Below are 16,732 nucleotides of genomic sequence, written 5' to 3' on the forward strand. Positions count from 1 at the left end.
GTGTATTTGTTGTTTAAGTCACCCAGTCCATGATAATTTATTATAGCAGCCCTCACAAACTGAGACACGTGAGTACGGGTTTCTGTTACTGATTATTCACAGGGATTTTGGGTTTACACCATCATTCTTGGGACCAGGACAGGGCTTGTGCAACCCATCACTTATGACACCAGGAGAGTCACCAAAAAACCGATAGCCACGGATCTCTGGTTCACCTAAGCCTGCTCAAATGTGTCATTTCCTTTCTTGGTCATCAGAGTATCCTACTGAATAGTGAACTCGTCCAGCTTTCTGGGGCAGGAGGTTGAGTCCCCATGGGCAGGGCTTATGTGAGAAGGAAGGTGCTTTAAGCTTCACTGTAATAGTTTAGTAGTTCTGTAGTATACATCTTAATTAGCAGAATTTAGTTCAGAATTTCACTAGTCAGCTATCTTAAGCCTTGACACTGAGGAATAAACAGTGGGCCCTGTAGTAGTTTGCTCAGGTTGTCATAACAAAATACCACAGTCTGAGTGGCTAATTCATACTTTCTCCCTTGGAGTACAATCTATGCCATGGCCTCCTCTTCCCCAAATTCCCCATCTTACCCTCATGACTTCCCACCTCACAGTTTCCAGGTCACTGGCAGCTTCTTCCTATGTCAGCATATTGAGGTTTTCATGCAACCTGCATCTTGGGGGGTGCCCATTCAGCCAGGGATCCACACGGGGGTCACTCACTGCCTGGTTCTGCGATGTCCTCAGTATAGTGAGCTCCTCTTGGCAAACAGCGCCTAGAATTGGGAACCCAGTCCAGCAGACTGTCAGCCATTTTATACTTCATTATACCAATTCCTATCGAGCCTTTATTTGTGACTTGAAAGAAGATGAGGAAAAAAAGTGGCAAAACACCTGTGGGAACAGGGATTCTGCAGTCCTAATCTCAGGTTATACAAGCCAAAACGTTCAGCTCAACATTGTGAAACAAGAAACTATCAGTACCAGTTCTGCTCAGCTGAGGCTAGGCAGAGACATGAGGCCAGGCAGAACAACTTGAGAAGGAAGGAAGTATAGTATGCGTGCACCAAGCAGTGACACAAGGGAGACTTGGGGCAGGAGATTGAGTCCTCTTGGGCAGAGCTTAGATGAGAAGGAAGGTGCTTTAGGCTTCACCGTAACAGTTCAGTAGTTCTGTAGTACACATTTTAATTAGCAGAATTTAGTTCAGGATTTCACTAGTCAGCTATCTCCAGCCTTGACACTGAGGAATAAACAGTGGGCCCTGTAGAAGTTTGCTCAGGTTGTCATAACAAAATACCACAGGCTGAGTGTCTTAAACAATAGAAGTTTACTTTCTCACAGTTCTGGAGGTTGGAAATCCAAGATCAAGATGCCAGCAACATAGGTTTTATTCGGAGGCCTCTTCTCTTGGTTGATAGTGGCCACCATCTAGCTGTGTTCTCACATCGCCTTTCTTGGTAATGTGTGTGCAGAGAGAAGGAAAGAATGAGCAAGCGTGGGTGTCTCTTATGTTAGTGTCTCTTTTTAAAAGAAGACTATTCCTGTTGGATCAGGTTCCTACCCTTATGACCTCATTTAACCCTGATTACTCCTGTAAAGGCCCCATCTCCAAATATAACCACACTGGGCATTAGAGCTTCAACGTATAAATTTGGGTGGGACACAAACATTCAGTCCATAACAAGCCACTAAATAAAATGAGCTTTCCCAGGAACTTATAAGTAATGTTTGAGAATCCTACAGGAAATTTAGAACTATGATTTGATTATTAGCACAATATGTATCATTTGCACTAATAATACAATGATAAAGTTTTAACCAACAGATTACCAGAGAGGAGAAGGCAGACCATCCAGGTGGGGCCACTGTCCCTAAGAAAATAAATTATCATAAGAAGGACTGGATAATACTTCCTGTTGAAGAAAAGGCAAGAGAAGGATCAAGAGTTGGGAACATAAACTTTGGGGAAAAAGCAGAGAGGTGGAGCCAGTAAGCTGGGAGAAGGCTTATCTCAATGCTAACGGATTTAGCCTAAACTTACTTAAGTCTCTGAGGAGTCTCTGAAGACCTGGGAAATATTATTTATTTATTCATTCACTCATAGATACATTTATTAAATTTCTCCAAAGCGTAGAAAAATGGAGATGAACCAACATGAATAAGACATGAAATTTGCTCTCAAAGAACTTATAATCTACCTGTACAACAAAATATGAAGTTTTAAAACATGTTCTGAAATAGTTGCATAAATAGAGTAATAACGTGGTTATTAATTTAAAGTGGGTGAGAATAGAGGGGAGAGCATCAGAGAAAACATAATTGAGCCGAGATGAGAAAGATGACTATAAATATCAGCAAGTGACCATTGTAGAAGTAAGAGAGAAAGCCATTTAGGCAGAAAGAACAACAAGAGCAAAGTCGCGGTGGTCTGAGCATATATGACATGTGTGTCATATAGCACAGGATACAAAAACATTTGGGTAGGTGAGACTGGAAAGGCAGGTTGAGACCAGATTGTGAAAATCCTTGTAAGTAATCTAAGAAGCTTAAATTTCAATCTGTAGAAAATAGAGACATATTAAAGAATTTGATTCAGGGATATGGCATAATTGCTTATAAATGTAAAAGACGTCTCAGAGCAGAGAAGGGAATAAAAAGAGGAAGACTATACTGAGCATTGCACTAGGTACAGAGGAGAGGAGATGAGGACAGTGGGGAAGGAGATAGAGTAAAATCAAACAGGTATTTCAGAGCTCGAATCAACATGCTCCCATGCTTAGGGAAGTTCACCACAAATGGTCAGGGTAATTTTTCCTGGTCTTTGACACCAGGTAAAATAAAATTTGGTGATACAAATGTCTCTCTATTCACGTTATTTATCGGCCTGTAAAAGACTAAATGGAAAAGAAAACAACACAAGGCAATTTACTGTGACAAAAACTACATGGTCTTATGTTAATTATGGAAAAGGCTAAATATACTTTATCAAATTTGAATTCCTCAATCTACATTCCTCTGAAGAATGGGTTGGGTAAAATAAGCTGCCGTGTTCCTAAAATGCCAGTGGGCTTAAGAGATAACGTGTCTTTCAAGATAGGGAGTTTTCAGCACGTGATGGTACCACTGAAACTTATTTTTCTACCAATTTGACTGACAACTGAGTTGTTATTATGTTTTCCCCTAACCTTCAGGACATAGCCTATCTGTTTGATAACGCTTTAGCCGAAACAATATGGATAGGATAGATGACAAGGGGAAAAGTCAACAATATAATATTGTTGCTGTTTTTAAAAGCTTAAATATGTGACTCTCAATGTCCTGAATAACTATAACTCACAGAATGGAATATCTGTCTTTGCCCAGAGGAAAAATGGTCTTGCTTTCCCTCCTTTTGGTGTACCACTGTTGACCTGAAGATTTGAAAAAGTACTTGGACAGAGTTCTACATTGGCTCTGTGTTCACTTTAAAAAAATGCTGACAAGATTCTCAAAATCTATTCAGTTTTTAAAGATGCTGCCCTTCGGAGCCAGATAATTCAGCATGTCACATCTAGGCAAGGTCTTTCCAAACCTGCCGGATCATGGCTTCTGGCAGCTAGTGCTGTTGGTGGTGAGAAAGTTTCTCTCCTCTGTTTCTGCTTTGATTCCTTGTTGTTTCTGAACTTTCTGAAAGGAAGTCGGTGAGATTCAAACATATTTGGTATTTTATTACACTATATCCATATAATCTTATTCTATCATTGTTTAAATTCAATGCTCATGTTACTAAAGGGAAAAATAAACAAATTGTGGCTTTATAGTTAGATTGAAGATCTAAACTGATAACCCAGAAGAGTTTTAAGCTCAATACTTGCCCATTAAGCAAAAGGTACAGTAATTATATTAATGCTATAGTCTGTAATTCTAGAATTTTGCAGCTAGGATTCTACCTCCTGCAGTCTTGAAACATCTCTTACCTGTCCACGTATCTCACATAAGCCATTAAACACTCAGAGTCCTTAAGTATTTACCTAGTTCGGGGTTACAAAACAGTAAGCAATTTTTACATTGACTATCGCTTATTGAGAGCTTGTCATGTGCTAGAGATAGTGCTTTAAATGTATTGGTTCATGTCATCCTCACAACAACCCTGTAAGAGTGCTATTATTGTTACTCTTCTCATTTTTCAAATATATCCGTTATATACATACACACACACACACACACACACACACACACACACCACACAGAAAAAGTCATAGTTATATTAGCATTTTTTCAGTGATGGGATTTCACATGGTTTTAATTGTATTTTTTAACTTTTTTATTTTTAAATAATTTTAAACTTACAGAAACGTTGCAAAACACTACGTAGACTCCTCATATATCTTTCACATGCTTCTCTTAATGTTAATATCTTGTTTAATCAGAGTACAATATTTGAAACCAGGAAATTAATATTGGCACATACTATTAGCTAAAATGGAGATCTTATTCAAATTTCACCAGTTTTTTCACTGATGTCCTTTTTCTGTTCCAGGACCCAAACCAGGATCCCACATTGTCCAAGCAAAGAAGTTAGGAAACTTCCAATAAGCTGACGCTTCCCTTTGCTATGGAGATAAATAACACTCGGGCATTCATTAAAACAGAATAAGTTCTAGATTATAAGTAAAACAGAATAGTTCTAGATTTTACTTCAAAACCCTCACTTATTAATAAAAACAATAACATTAAAATAATGGCAAAATAATAATAATAGTCTTCCTCCAAAGTTATTGGTAATTGATGATGACAGTTAAATTTAGCTTTTTAAATCAGGAAGTCATTGATACAAATAGATATCATCTTTTCTATGACACTTACTTGCCTCCAAACCAAAAAAACCTGTCTTACCAACATGCTCACTGTTTCTCCTGATGCCCGGATGCACAGAGACCCAGCACCTGTACCGTCCAGCATCAACTCATGGATGACCAGTATTTCTCCACCCAGCACAGAACATGAAGTCTGGTCTTCAGGAATTCCCTGAATCTACAAGCAGGGGCCTCCCTGCAATTCAATGCATCCTAATTTCATTTGCATTTCCATTTCGTCTCAACGCATTCCTGAAAATCAGATTAAAAGCAAATCACATTTTGCCTTAAATGTCTGAGGCTTTATTTCTTATATAAAATCCAAATAAATCATATAAATGTTTCACAGTATATCATAGAAGCAAAAATATAACAATAAACCCTTTAAAAATATATATGTCAAATAACATTCTAGGTCCTAAAAAAGGTGTACGTTATACAATGTTTACAACAAACTCCAGTGTACTAAAAAACTTAGAAAATGAAAACTTTAATTGTACTGTTAAAAAGAGATATAACTAAAATCAGTATATTAACTTTAACAATAGTCACATAATTACTACACTTTTGGTTGATTTAGAATTTTAAAAATCTGGAATTTTAAAAATGAGAAGAAAGTTGAGGGAGGAAGATTTTGGATTAATCGCTTTAGTTTAAAAATCTGTTCAGAAAGTTCGAAGCTTCTCTCTCCTTGCTCCCCTCTCTCTTTCCCCCTCAACATTCTGCCCTTTCAGCTCTTTCTCCGTGACTACCTCTATAACAAACAGAGCAAGCAATCTCTTGCAGTGACTTCTTTACTTAGGAGGGAGTGGGGTTGAAATTTGATGATTATTTAATGCCAAAGATTTGGGAGAAAATCTTTTTAAAAATATTTTTTAACATTCAAATAATGATTTTATTTTTACAGCTTCATTGAGATATAATTGATAAATAAACTTGTAAGATATTTAAAGTTTACATTGTGGTGATTGATATCCATATACATTATGAAAACATTCCTCCTATCTAGTTAATTAACACATTCATCACCTCACTTATCTATCTATCTATCTATCTATCTATCTATCTATCTATCTATTTATTTATTTATTTATTTATTTATTTATTTATTTATTTATTTATTTATTTTTGGTGATAGCATTTAAGTTCTTCTCTCTTAGCAAATTTCAATTATACAATAGTGTTGTCAACTATGTGACCATGTCATACATTAGAGTTTCAGACCTTATTTATTTTATAATTGAAATTCATACCATTTTACCAATGTGTCCCTATTTCCCCACTCTGTTGTCAGAGTAAGCACTTGAGAATCTGAAGACTATGGATTCATTCTTTTCAGAAAGATGGAGACATACAAATTGTATTAATTGGCCAAAAGCAGTCCAAAGCGCAGAGCGTGTTTTAAGAAACAATGCTAGTAATGCGGATACGAAACTTGACAGGTTAAGTGATTCACTATGAATAAATAATTTAGCAAATTATTTAACTTGCAAGCATTTAATAAATGTAATAACTGTCTTGTGCAAATCATAACTCACCAATTGTTACTGAACTGGCTAGTTAAAATAACTTTGCAGATGCCTCTTTGACTTTAAAATATTGACAGCTAAAAAATAAAAATAAAATATCGACAGCTGATCAAACTGACCTTTTTGTCAACAACCTCAGGAATTCTTTTCATTTAATCTAGACGTTTCATTAACTGATGAAAAAACTAGGTTGACAGAGAGATACTACTACATACCCACAGAACAGCTAATATTTTACGTACTTATAATACAACAGATGTTGAGGAGAATGTGGAGCAACTGAGAGGTATAAATTAATATAATCATTTGGAATACTGGTATTTTAAATTAAAGCTAATCATATGCCTACTTCATAATCAAGAATAATAATGAGTTTACGTGACCATAAAAAAATGTACAAAAATGTAGATAGCAGCTTTACTTATAACAACCCAAATTAGAAACAACCCAAGTGTTCAATAACAAGAAAATGAGTAAATAAATTGTGTGTGCTTATAAAATGGAACACTGCAGAGCAATAAAGAATATATTACAACCACAGACATGAATCACATACTCTCCCAGACATTATGGTGAGCAAAAGAAATCAGACACAAAGAATATACTGCATGATACTATTTATATTAAGTTGAAGAACACACAAAACTAGTTCAAGATATTAGAAATCTTGATCACTTTAAAAAGATATTGACTGGAAAATAATGAAACTTCTGTAGTATGGGAATATTCTATCTTCAGCTGAGTGTGATTACATAAGTGTAGATATTAAAAAAATAAATCAGTCCATGCATTTACAATTAGTGCACCTTATGTACTTTACTCATATATATGATAAACTTCAGTTTAAAAAAAAATTTAAATAAGATAGGGAAAGTGCCCCAGACAAATAGAGAAATTTTCAAAACTTTTCCAACATTAAACAAAGAGCTACATTTCATCCACCTGTAACACAAGGACAGAATGAAGAAGCTAAGGCTAAGTAACTGGAGCACAGTCACATAGTTGGACCAAAAGGAGAGATTATTAAAACATCAGATATAATTTCCACTCTCCTAATGCTAATTTGAATTCATGGTTCCTATTTTTTCAAGTCCAAGAAATAATATGATAAACAAGTTTTACAGAGGCAACCAAATCCTTACATGAAATCATGGATTATTTTAGAAAAACGGATTCTAAAATTTCTAGGGTTAATTTCTTTTGCTCTCTCACAAACTCATTTCACAGCCAAAGAATCAATCAATATTCAAGTTTAGCTACACTAAACGAAGTCACATGTTAATTTGATTCTACTTGAATGGCTTTTACATAATCCTCAGACAGGGACCTTGTCAAAATCTTTGCTCAGTACAAATCCTGGGACATTGCTGACATTGAGTTGATAGTGTATATTATAATTAATATCATAATAACAATAACTCAGAAGGAAAGTACATACCTCTAGCAGTTTGCAAAAAATACTGGGCTGCAGCTAACACAGAATTTTAATTCAGAATCAACAATGAAAAGAGAGATGAGAAAGCAGCAAGAGAAATTGGATTCAATGAATTTACAAACTCAGCCTGAACTGCAGAAAAAACAACACTTACTAAAGAAGCAAAACTAAGCAAGATAATTTTGTGCTCCAAATGAATTTACTTTACCATAGTGAAGATTGATGTCTTAGCACCTACATGAAGCTAAATCTTTTTCTGAAGGTGGAAGGGATTGGTAGTTTGTGTGAGTGTCTGTGTAAATTTGAAAATGTTCAAAAGTGTTGATGGGTAGGGTAAGAAAGGAAGAAATGGTAATAAAATACTTTTGTGACTGAAAAAAAATTATTTGTCTAATTAATGAAATAAGTTACACCTTTAGCTCCTATTCCCACTACAGGAGGAACTACTGCTATCTATAATGAGGATTAATAAACATTCCCTAAAGGTGCAGAGTTGTTAATTTTTTTTTTTCCTTTGGAGAGCAGCCAACATCTACTCTCTGATCTTTCAAGTCGGGAGCACACATCTTACTTTGCCAGGAAAAATTTTTTAAAGCTCTGGTCTGCATTTCACAGAAGCATCTGTCAAAAAGTCCCAGGGCAAAGAGGATTCCCCCCAATCCAGGTTTCATCTGAAAGGATCCTTGTACAATTCCTAAGAGTGAGGCTCCCAGTGTGGTCCCTGAATAGTAATATCTGCATCACCTGAGAACTTATTAGAAATGCATAGCCTCCTGCTCCGTCCCCGATTTTCTGAATCGGAAACTCTGGGGGTGGGGGCCTCGCAACCTGTTTTTCAACAAGGCCTCTAGAGGAGTCTGAGGCCTTCTAAAGTTGTTCTCAATTCCACATCCTCTTCCACCCCTTCCAAAAAATAACTGGCCTAGGTCCCTTATTCAGCTGATGCAAGTTTCTCTTCCTGCTCCATTTCTTTTCATTATTCTTCATGGTGGAGTCATATTTCCCACTTGCCGCTTTACCCAACATTATTCAAATAGAATATATCCTCCCACTATAGATCACTAAAATACAAGGAAAGTTTTGTCTAACCCCAAATCTTGCCAGTGTCTATTAAATTGTATCAGAGCCACTACAAAGCACAGCAGCTCTTCTGCAACCCAATAAGCATCATGTTTCAGAACATCCCACTGTAGCAGAAACAGGTCACCCGCAAAACACAATTCTCCTACATAGTATGTGAATTTGCATTGAAGGCTTCTGTGGAAGAGACGCTGTGGCCATGTTACTGATTGCTAAACAATAAAATGTGGAGGAAGTAAATAATGTGTGACATTTCTGGGTCAAGACTTTTAAGAAGCAGGTGTTCCTTTTTCCATCCACCCACTGATTGCAAACAACACAAAAATGCAAGCCCAGAGCTGTGGTTCTCAAACGTTACCTTGTACCAGAATCACATGGAAGGCATTAAAAATGGTCATTGTTAGACTCCACTCCTAGAGCTTCTAATTCAGTACGACTAGGACTAGATTGGGGTCTACAAATTTGCATTTCTAATAAGGTCCTAGGGGGATGCTTGTGCTACTGGTCCTACTTGGAAAATCATTGGCTTGAACTATTGGCCTATAGAATGGTGGAGCCAAAAGAAGGAAGCTGCTTCCCCGAAGGACCATGGAGAAAACCACTAGCTGATCATTCTACATATGAGCAAGAAATCACCTCCAATTGGTTTTGAGCCAATGTACAAGAGTCTATTTTTCACTATAGTTTATTCTATTTTTAATAAATTCCCTAGAAATAGTAGATTTTGATATCTTCGAGATCATATCTAAAAATATATTTATTAATTTAAAACAATAAAGACTAAATGAACAGAAACAAAACAAAAACAAAAATTAGATTTACATATCTCATATTAGAAATAATGGATTTCTTTTTTAGTCTTTTGTTTGTTACAGATTTTTTTAGTGTTTATCTTCTCCAGTTTCAACAAGATACTTATGAACTAATTTTACTTAGTGTAATAAGATATTTGTTCTGTCTAGTTTTCTATCAATGTCTTTTTGTAACCCAACATATATAAGTTTTATATATATATAATATATATGTAGCCTAGCATAGACTTTTATTTAGAATTCATAACTTTGCTTAGATTAACCTATAAACCCACTTAGATCCCTCTAAATGTTACAAGGTATGTTGAGAGTTTAACAGAAGGACTGAGACTTAATTAGCTAAACTTTCTTCCCTACCTATGCTTTGACAATTGCCAGACCTGTCTTTTCAGTGAAAGCCCAGGATGATTTGCAGAACCCCGAAGCTAACTCTGCTAAAACCACCTGGAGCTGGCCAAAGCGAACTGATGGACCCTCTACTTACCTCTTCGTGAACTTTTCTCATTATACACTCATTATAATACTAAATTCTCCTCCCAAGGGTGGAGACTTTCCACCATTTTTGAACATGGGGTGTCCGTATAGGCATATATTTTAATCGTGCATGCATGGGAATGTCCCCGCCTTTATATGTGATGACAAAGCTCAGCTTGATTTGTATGTGTGAATTCCCTGAATAAAGACAAATTTGATCCTTTGGGGACACACCGCTTTGAGAAAGTGCCCTCCCCCCTTCCATTGTGTCCTTGCTGCTGGCATGAGATAAAGCATGTCTTTTCTCATAAAATCTCCTCAGATTGTCTTTTGGCTGGCAATTACTGAGTATTGGACCTGGTTTGGTCAGGTAACACTTTTGTGAGAGCACCAGGACAAGGTTGTGTCTAATTTACTCTGGTGCCTAATACAGTGCGTGGCAAATGGTCGAGATTCAAATAATACATTTGTGAAATGATTTTAAAAAGTACGGAATATGAACAAAGAAATACCTTTAAAACCTGATTTGTTGATTACCAGATCTTTAGTTCCATTAAGTTCCACAGATACATTCGACAAATATTCCTTAAAAATATTCCAGGCATTTTTCAGATGCTAGGTAAAAAACAGTGAACTTAATCCTATGAAAAAAAAAAAGACATAAACAAGAAAATAATTTATAATATGCATCACAATCAAATAGAAGCAAATAAGACTAGTAACAGTGAATGGTAGGTTCATTTGGAAAATTAAAATAGGATACTCTTCTCTAAGATTCCTCTAAGACATAGACAAAAGTACTGGGCAAATTTATTTGGCATAGAAAACAGAAAAATCTCTATTGTACAGGTAATACTCGTTAATAAGTCCCTGTGCCAATGGCTTTTATTTCACCCGTGGTTAGTTTAATAGAGCACATAGGATGTAGCAGACAAGTTTACTTGACTTCATCAGCCTTCGGAACAAATTCTATCTCATTTCTTGGAAATGTTCATTTAGCTTTGCAAACAAGTGAAATAGATATAACATAAGTTTTAATGATCACTTATACAAAAAGAAAAAGATCACATGGTACACTTCCATTACCCAACAGTCTATAGATTGTCTCTCTTCACCCACACAGCACTAGAATTTGTACTTTCTATTACCACCTAATTTAAATAGCTGGCGATCTTTCAAAACAAGAAATTCTGTGATTATCTCTGGTATTCAAAGATTCCCAGCTATAGTGAACAAATTACTCTTTTTATATAAATGGACTCCCAAGGCTTTAAACATTAAACTAGCAAAGATTAGCACCTCACAACTAGCTACAAAACTATATATTCCTATTTCTACACTAAATTGTGAGTGCTCAGAAGATCAAATGGAATCGTTCTTTTTTTAAAATTTTTTATAGCACTAAGTGTAGTGCCTTGCCAAAAACAGACACTTACTTCAATTGGTGAAGACTAAATTCATCAGACAAATTGACAGCAACTGCTCTTCCTTGGGCTTTCTGGCCATAATCTTTTAGTTCGTCCACTACTGAAGTATAATATTTCAGTTCCTCAGTTCATCCAGTACCTGCTTTTTGGAAGCTTAATTTATGAGGACACCAATTACAATTTAAAAAAAGGAGAAGAGGTAAAAACTCAACTACCGGACTTTGTCTGATAAATAACTTTATAGGAAGTTTAGCTGGAAATACGTGTTTAATTCATGGCCCACGCAGTCCTGCCTATCAGGCCATGTTAACAAAGACTCTGCAATAGTCCGGATCTTAGGCCTCTTCATTCCTCTTTCCTAGTTTTACCTGGAAATGCCCCTAATGATAATACAACAAGTAAGCACATGCCTAATCATACAATCACACAGAAAATATCTGATTATTATCATTTGTTCTTATGAATATTGAAAAAGCTCTTACCAGATATTGTTTTTTACAATATTGTTTAAAAAGATGGAATTTATACATTCCTATTTAACATGTATTTGTATTCCATTTTTTCTATTAAACAGCTTCCCCATACTTCAGCCAGAGACTATGACTCTAAAATGAAAACTCGTGACTGGTTGTGGGAGGGAAAAGACTAAAATTAGAGAGACCAACAAGCTCTAATATTAGGGATTTATTTTGAAAATGCCACTCCTAATGAGAACTAATAAGGAAATTTTCTAAAAATGAATTTACTTGTTTAATATGCTGAACTTTTGTCTTATCTTAACAGGAAAAATAGCTGGTCTTTCTGCATTAATTTTGAATGTGTACAATCAGATTCAGAAGGGAAGAAATATTCATCCATTTAATTCTGTAAAGAAGAAAAATTAATGTGTGGTCTAAAGGGAGAAGAGACTGACCAGGACAGAGGTAGAAAAGAAAGCTACTTAGATAATCTTGATCAGTTTGTCTGTGGCTTCTAAGATCCTCTTTATTTTCAGCTAAATAGTTAATATACAGCCAGAATTAGATAGCACATGCTGCATTTAGAAGGGGTACTGTGTCACCATGGTAACTGGTTTTGCTTAAACATAGCTCCGTATGTAAGTACAGTCCAAATTAGCTACAGAAGAGACATACACACACATAATATTCCTGGAGCTTATATAAAATTTGCCTGTTATAGTTCCCTTATATACAGTATTTGAGTTATGTTTGTAAATTCTTTCTTTAACATTTTCCTTTCTAAGTCATATGTCTCTGATCACTCAGTTGTTATGATTTTTGAAGTAATATTACAAGATAAAGTTTCAGTTGATAATCAACATGTGAAAAAGAATAGTTTGTGCTGGCTTTTGACAGTAAGTTCCTAGGGCGTGCAATACGAATTGTAAAACCGACCAATCTAGCTTCTTGTCTTTCAAATGCTTTCTTTTGCAGGGTGGGGGCATGGGGGTGGTGGGGGGCTCATCTTTGTGGAGTATTTTGAATCATTTTTCTTGAAAGATTATCCCCAAGTAGCATTCCCATCCCCACTGACTCCTCATGATAAAATTACTAAGAAAATAATTTAAAGGAGATTAAAAGAAATTTTAAAGAGAAGTTGGCACAATTATTCTTCTAATAATTTTTATGTGAAGATTTATCTAAAAGAAAAGAAAAACGATTTATGGATTGAACTCCATTTCATGACACTGTTAAAAGCATATGATTCTCTGTGCTTTTCAAAGCCTCTATTTCTTTCTTTTTTCTTTTATCTTCTGAGAAGATAATTAAATAAGATATACTTTGGGAAAAATTACATCATTGGCTCTTTTACAGTTTTCAAGACCACACTGATTTTTGTACTAAAATGGCATAATGTCCATAGTGTTAGTGAATATTTGCCTGAAAAGAAGGAAAATTAATCATGATATTTCCTTTACTGAACACTAGTAAAATTATCCTTCTGCTTTTGGCTACAGGATGTATTCACAAAGTTTGTCCAGAGTCCATAGCTATGTCCCTTCCATTGAAAGGAAAATAGCTATGATTTAATTGAGCCCTAATTACATACCAGGCACTTGGGAAATTTAACATGCCATGTCAGTTAATGCTCATGCAACTTTTCAGTGTAGGTGTTACTATCTCTACTGCAGAAAGGAAAACTAATGCTCAGAGGGGTTAAGTTAGTTTTCCTATTTTATACAGCTTATAATTTGTCAAAGCTGAGATACAAAAGCAGATTCTAGAAAACATTTGCTCAGCAGATACTCGACCCCTTTCTAACGGTGCTATTCCTAAATATTGGCTGATAAGGGCTCAGCTGTGTTGCATTAAGTTGGGTCAGCTGTGTTTTTTCATCAGCTCTCATTCCTCTTTTGAAAGATCATTACTGCCATCCCCTTGGAGAACCACTAGGAGGCAGTAGTAGTCTGAACTCAACGCTATCTTGAAGTTGTCACCATTGACTTGCTTCAAGCTGGGGTCTCCATCTCTACAAGAAAGTATGTAACAGTTTCTTCCTTCCTCAGACCATTAAGACTCGATTGCGATGACATATCTCTTAAAAACTTTTTAAGGATGTTCAATGTCCTGGTCTCCATATGTAATGAGAAGGAAGCCCATGGTTCAGAGGAAGTTTCTCAGAGTAAGTTGGTAATAGCAATACCTGGAGAAACAGAGGCTGTGGGATGAGCCCACACCATGAACTTCATGGCATGGGCACGAAGGAGAAGCTATCATCAGCCTTCCCAAATGGTAGGAGCATCTTGAGAGTGGGCTGAGAGGGACGAGGAACTACAGTCTGTCTCCCCTGAGGAAGGAGCAAGAACACGCTTTCATGCCACTGATCAGAGGGACATTATGATAGGGAGGGAAATCCACAGGTCCTTGAAGGCCAGAGCTGGAGATAATCTTCAAGAAAATCTCAAGGTTGTCACACTGTGTCTTAGAAAGCTTCTTATGCAGATACCCCAAAAGCTACTAAAGGGTTGGGCCAAGGGGACTCCTGGGTGAGGCTTCTGGTTGTGTATACCATTCCTGCTTTTTAATCAGAGTGTTTCTATTTCTCTTAGTTTTATGGGATTTATTTTATAAAAGACCTATAGTTTTAAAAAGTTCAAAAACTGCTTTATAAATGAAGAAACAGACTTAGAGTCAACCTCATATATTTCTTTCTTCAGCAATGAGCAAACTGTTGGAGCATATTCCTTTTGATAGTACAAATATTTATGCCCATGATATTCTAAAATATCACAACCCAGCTAATAAGTAACCTGCTAAAAGGAGTGGACATCAGAGGAAATAATAATCAATGCATAAGCCCAAAATCTATGCATAAGTTCTACCAAAACATCCTGCTGTTATGTGCCTTAGACAAATCAGTGACAGAAAAATTGCCTTTATTTTCTCTTTCAGATGAAAACTGCAATATCAGCTTCCTTTATTAGAACCAGATTCAAAGGGCAGAGTTGACTGGGTACTCTATCAAGAAAGGGGCAAAGGGTAAGGGCTAAAGGAAACAAAATTATGTGTTAAGGAGAGTAATTTTTTACACTAGTAACTCAAAACAGGAAGCCTTAATTCAGCAAGGGGATTGAAAAGATACCAACCCTGAGGTTCTTCATATGGGTAGGGGGGAAAAAAAAAAAAGGAAAAACCTCTCTTTTGCAAATAAATGTGTAAGTTTTTCCTGAGAAAAGTTTCCATAAGTTGGGGCAGCAGAATAGTTTAGAAAAAGCACCAGCTTTACCCTCTGACATTCCTGAGTGTGAATCCAGCTCTGCCAATTCCTGGTTTTACGCACTTGAGCACACTGTTGATTTTGTGGCCCTCACGTTCGTCTTTGTAAACGACTGCAGAACCATTGTGAGGACCAGAAAGAATGTGTGAGGTGTGCCTGACATGCGCCTGACATTTTTATTACTGTGCATTGTTGTTGTTTTCACTGTGATTGGACCTGAAAAGAAAGATTCAGAGTTAGAGTGAAGTGACTTGTGTGATTTCCCCACAGTAAGGACATTATTCTGATTCTATAGTGCTTTCAACTAGCAGAGAAATTCTATTTGGTAGTGGATGTCTTGAGTGCTGTGGAGAGAATTCTGAAGCTTCTTGGTAGAAAAAAACATCATGAGTGTAGGAATGGAAATATGGTTAGAGTGGCAGCATAAATGTCAGATATAGACCATCTCTGCCCTGGGCTAGGTAGGTACTTGGAATAGCTAATACGTGTGTTAAGCTCCAACTTTGTGCCCAATGTTTTAGCCATCACTGATGGGCAAAACTGGAGAAAAATGCTGTCCCCTTCTTTCATTGCAAAGATTTTACTTGGTACAGAACTGGCTGTTTGCAGAGCCTCAACAGCTGGTACAAAGGACTGGGAAAGTGTCAACTTGGAGAAAGAAAGAACAGGAAAGAAAGTTCAGGGAGAAGTTGGGTAAGGAACAGTCTCAGCTGGAGATGTACTGTGTATCCTGACAGGTGCTACCCGCCATCCCTAGTATTCATTCAATCACGAAGTTTTAATTTCACAGGTTGGAGATTTCTTACTGCCCTTATAAAGTCAATTTGAAATTAAACTATACAGAAAAATATGATCTGGGCCAACTTTATTCAGAAACCCCAGACGTCTGGAGTCAGTGGATTTAGTGCAGTCAGGCGCCCACCTGGCTGGCAGTAAGGTTTAGATGTTCTAGAATTATTGCTGGGCCAAGGAATCCAGTTACAAGAGAGGCTCTTTTGGATAAAAGGTGAGAAGGGGACATAACTTGGAAAAGCTTCCATAAAGTGACTGTGGAAGTAGAGATTTTGTGCACTTTGAAGTTTTTCTAAAGCAACAGGAAAAATAATACAGAATAATAGTATCTCATGTGGATGCATTTTTTTCTATTGAGATTGCTGAAAAAACAAAAACTTTGTCCCCCTTGTTAGAAGTCTATTAGGCTGATCGTCCCTCTCTCATGGGTAAAAATTACAGTTTTGAAAACCTAAGCCATGTTGGCCAGTGTGGGCTGGCAGTGTGAAGCATATAGATTGAGGGCGACAGTCAATCACCCTGCTTAAAATGTGTCGGACTGGCCCTTCAGTTCTCCCAGGTTGCTAATGGAATCTTTAGTGCTTCTTTACTAAAGCCTTGTTTTCTAGTTATATCCTTTTGGCTATAATTAC

General features: G+C 36.5%; 1 long non-coding RNA gene across 1 annotated transcript; it reads right to left on the reverse strand.

Moving 5' to 3' along the window:
* Positions 1-278: 278 nt before the first annotated feature.
* On the reverse strand, positions 279-11,638 carry LOC120591163 (uncharacterized). The gene is made up of 5 exons (XR_005649854.1): positions 11,601-11,638; positions 10,677-10,805; positions 4,875-5,086; positions 3,571-3,665; positions 279-772 (listed from the first exon to the last, which is right to left on the reverse strand). It is a non-coding gene; the product is annotated as an uncharacterized LOC120591163 (long non-coding RNA).
* Between the last annotated feature and the right edge of the window lie 5,094 nt (positions 11,639-16,732).

Source organism: Pteropus medius, unplaced genomic scaffold, assembly GCF_902729225.1.
Source record: "Pteropus medius unplaced genomic scaffold, Ma_sr-lr_union100, whole genome shotgun sequence".
Taxonomy (NCBI): domain Eukaryota; kingdom Metazoa; phylum Chordata; class Mammalia; order Chiroptera; family Pteropodidae; genus Pteropus; species Pteropus medius.